General features: G+C 36.7%; 1 pseudogene; it reads left to right on the top strand.

Annotated features, from left to right (window-relative positions):
- Positions 1-7: 7 nt before the first annotated feature.
- Positions 8-2,431, top strand: LOC143599998 (putative RNA helicase SDE3 pseudogene; annotated as a pseudogene).
- Positions 2,432-4,283: the final 1,852 nt, after the last annotated feature.

The raw sequence follows: 4,283 nt of genomic DNA, 5'->3' as shown, positions 1-4,283 counted from the left end.
GGTCCCATTTTCTTGCAATCTTAATGAAGAGCAGTTAAGTTCAGTTGAAATGATCCTCGGTTGCAAAGGGGGCCCGCCTTATATTATTCATGGTCCACCTGGAACCGGTAAATCCGTGACTCTAACCGAAGCTATTCTTCAGCTTTACACAACCCAAAGAAATTCTATTATTCTCGTATGTGCACCTTCAAACAGTGCAGCCGATCATCTCTTAGCAAGACTTGTTTTGGAAAACGCGGTTAAAATCCGAAAACAGGATATCCTTCGGCTCAACGCACCCGCTCGTTCAATAGACGATATCAAAATCTGAGTTTCTTGAATTTTGTAGTTTTGATGAAGATACGACTGCCTTTAACTGTCCTATGTATGAACACCTTATAAAATATAGAATCATAGTATCCACATACGCTAGTGCTGCGCTTATTTACGCTGAAGCTATTAAAAAGGGCCACTTCACGCATATCTTTTTAGACGAGGCAGCACAGGCATCCGAGCCCGAAACAATGATCCCCATATCACATTTTTACAGGCGGGACACGGTGGTGGTCCTTGCTGGTGATCCCGTTCAGTTAGGCCCAGTAATCTTTTCCAAAGATGCTGAAGGGTACGGTTTAGGGAAGTCGTTTATGGAGAGATTATGTGAGTCTAAGTTTTATAAACACGGTGATCAAAATTACGTGACGAAATTGGTGAGAAACTATCGTTGTCACGAACACATATTATCACTTCCTTCAACTTTGTTTTACAAAGGGGATTTGGTGCCGTGTAAAGAGGACGATACGTTGTACCCGTTAACGTGGAAGGATTATATTCCGAATCCGGAATTCCCGGTTTTGTTTTTGGGGGTTCAAGGTGTGGATGAGAGAGAAGGGAATAACCCGTCTTGGTTTAATAGGATCGAGGCGAGTGAGGTTGTTGAGGTTATTTTGAATCTGAAAGATAAGGGGATAAAGAATGAGGATATTGGGGGTGATAACGCCGTATAGACAACAGGTGATTAAAATAAGTACAGCGCTCGAGACGTTTGTGGGGTCAGAGATTAAGGTTGGGACTGTGGAGGCGTTTCAAGGGCAAGAACGGGAGGTCATTATTGTGTCTACAGTTCGGTCGACTATTAAGCATAATGACACTGATAAGAGACATTGTTTGGGGTTTTTGAGTAATCCCAGGAGGTTTAATGTTGCTATAACTCGAGCTCGATCGTTGTTGATTGCTATTGGCAACCCGCATATCATATGCAAGGTAATATTCAATTTTATTACAATTACTAAATGATGAATAATATATACTCAGAAAGCTTGTTTTGTATGTATAGGTGTAAGTAATAAAGTTATTATTGTTTTTTCAAGTTTCAATTTCACTCCTTATACTATATATGATATAAACCTTTAATTCATTTAGTTTTCACTTTTTTTGGTTTTTCTCTAATAACTTTTGTTCGTTAACTTTTTCAAAACAAACTAAATACACGGTTATGATTAATCTTTCTTTCATGTTCTGATATAAATTTTATTACAATGGACTGTACCGACGTGATTTTTGGGTTACATCGGACAACTTTTGTGAAATAAAACTATTGTAATTAACTTTATTTGATTTTGGTATCGTAAACTATACCGAGTACCGGTACCATAACGAACAGATTTGTGTTAAGATTTATGTATCTTTTTGTGTTGTCAACTATACTACTTATATTGTAATGGTAATGAAATGTTTAATGGTAATGAAATGGACCGAGCCGAACCGATACTGACCCAACGTCGGTACTGGTATTTGTGTTATTGTTTACTATCGTTGTGACATATCTTATTTCTTTTCAAATATAATGGTTTATATAATTTAAATATCGCGTTGCAACACATTTGTTTTATCGACGTGTCAATATACATTTTGTTCGAAACAGAACTGCCGCAATGCGTGGACAAAAATCACAAGTTTTTATTATTTGTTAAAATGGGAAGTGGCTGATGTTGAAATTTGGCAGGATGAGCATTGGAACAAATTGTTGTGGCATTGTGTCGAGAATGATTCTTATAAAGGGTGTTTTCTACCGAAGAAAGAAGAAATTGTGGAAGAGGCGTGTTATGGTGGAGAGCAAGCAAGCGATGGTTATCTACCGGAGGGAACTTATAATTGTAAGTGGATTGGTGGAGAGGGGAACTGGGGTGGTGGCAACGAGGGGGAAGAGGGGAACTGGGGTGGTGACAACGAGGGAGGAGAGGGGAACTGGAGTGGTGGCAACGAGGGAGGAGAGGGGAACTGGAATGGTGGCAACGAGGGAGGAGGCGCAGGCTTGAGTTGGAATGGTGGCAACGATGGAGGAGGCGGCTGCTATAATTGGGAGCCTAATACCGATGATAATGATTGGGATGCTAGTGAGGGCTCAGCAATGACCTAGCAAGCAGAATAAATGGGTGGCAGTGTTCGTGCTTGGTTGGTTGGATTAGACTCTTGATTGTTGTGTGTTTACTCTATATTTTCTAGTGTTGTTGACTTGTTGGACTGCTATCTCATTTGAACCGGCTGGTTATCAAAAATACCGGATTCTCTTTCTTTTTTCAAATCACCTTTTTAAACATTTTGGAGTCATTTATTTTATAACGACAGAATTACGCAGTTAGAGTCTCTGACGTTTATTGAAAGTAACAAGATTGGGTGTTGTTTATCACATATATTGGTATTTATAACTTTAAATTTGTAACAGTTTTACTTATTAAATGCAACTTTCATTAAATGTTAACAGAAAAGAGGGCAGTTTCGTCATTATACGAAAATAGAAAAGTAGGAAACTATTCATTTTACACGTAAAAAAATACTAAAAAAATCATTTTTAATCATATTTTTACATAATATTTTTAGAGCTTTTTACATATATACATATGTATGAAGCCGTTTTGATACGATCGTATTATAATATTATATCATTATTATTATTATTATTATTTAAGTTTATCTTTTATTTAGTTGCTTATTATAGTCAAATTATGTTTCCATATTATCTTTTCTATTTTTATTTCATTGTTTTCCTATATATTGTAATCTTTGTTTGAGAAAAAGAATAAGAAAGAATTATTATCTTGGGCTATTTTCTCTTCTTTTCTCTCTTGTGTTCTTGGGAGATTGACAGTTGTCTCGAATAAACCGTAACAATTGGTGCTTTCATTGAGCCTTAGCCTAGATGGCTTTGGAAGAACTCTTGTGGAGCATCCACAACTACCTCGTTTTACTGGATCTAATCCCGCCCTATGGATCTCTCAAGCAGAACGATATTTTCTTTTTTACGCGATCTATGGCGACGAGCGGCTTCCCTATGTCATTGAATCCTTCGATGATGAACCATTCTGGTGGTTCAATGGTTGGCTTCGGAGTTCAGACTTCCTCACCTGGGATGATTTTACTACAACAATGCTTACTCAATTCCACTGTAGTTCCGTCAATGCAATTGCCACGTCTGATCATGAAACCATTATTAAGGAGGAAGTTACTCAAGGATTGGAGGATATGACCTTAGGTGGCATGCAACAAGTAATTATAAGCAACAAAATTGTAATTTGATGGTTAATAAAAATGCCAATCAAATTTACAACAATACAATTAGCTCGTTGGCGCAGACACCGTTAAAAGGTGCAACAACTCAATCCGTGTTGCGCCCCTTGTGGTGGTCCGGTGGCATTGGCCCGAATAACACCAGAAGACTTGAATGGTGGTCACCATGGTACTACGTTGAGACCGCCCCACTTGTCGGTGTACGACTCGAGTGGCGATCACCATGGCAACGACATTCCGTCCTTGAAGACAAGGACGTTTTCAAGGGGTCGGGAATTGATACGATCGTATATTATTATTATTATTTAAGTTTATATTTTATTTAGTTTCTTATTGTAGTCAAATTATGTTTTCATGTTTATCTTTTATATTTTTATTTCTTTGTTTTCCTATATATTGTAATCTTTGTTTGAGAAAAAGAATAAGAAAGAATTATTATCTTAGGTTATTTTCTCTTCTTTTCTCTCTTGTGTTATTGGGAGATTGACGATTGTCTCGAATAAACCGTAACACGTTTTTTTTTATTTTTCAGTTAAAAAAATGTAATTTTTTATTGGAATGTCTTCGACATATATTTTATAAACAAAAGTTCAAAAAAGTCTATGCTAAAACTAATTTTTATATGTGAAATCGAATTTTATATTATTTTTCTACATGTAAAATGAATAGTTTCTCAGTTCGCCACTTTTTTAATTCTCTATTGAACGTGTTAATTATGAGAATCAAGTAGAGTAATT

This window comes from Bidens hawaiensis, unplaced genomic scaffold (genome assembly GCF_021521415.1).
Source record: "Bidens hawaiensis isolate Kalapana, Puna unplaced genomic scaffold, B.hawaiensis_p1.1 tig00053184_1, whole genome shotgun sequence".
In the NCBI taxonomy this organism is placed as follows: Eukaryota; Viridiplantae; Streptophyta; class Magnoliopsida; order Asterales; family Asteraceae; genus Bidens; species Bidens hawaiensis.
Note: the sequence above shows the minus strand (reverse complement) of the source record. Positions and strands in the feature narration are given on the sequence as shown.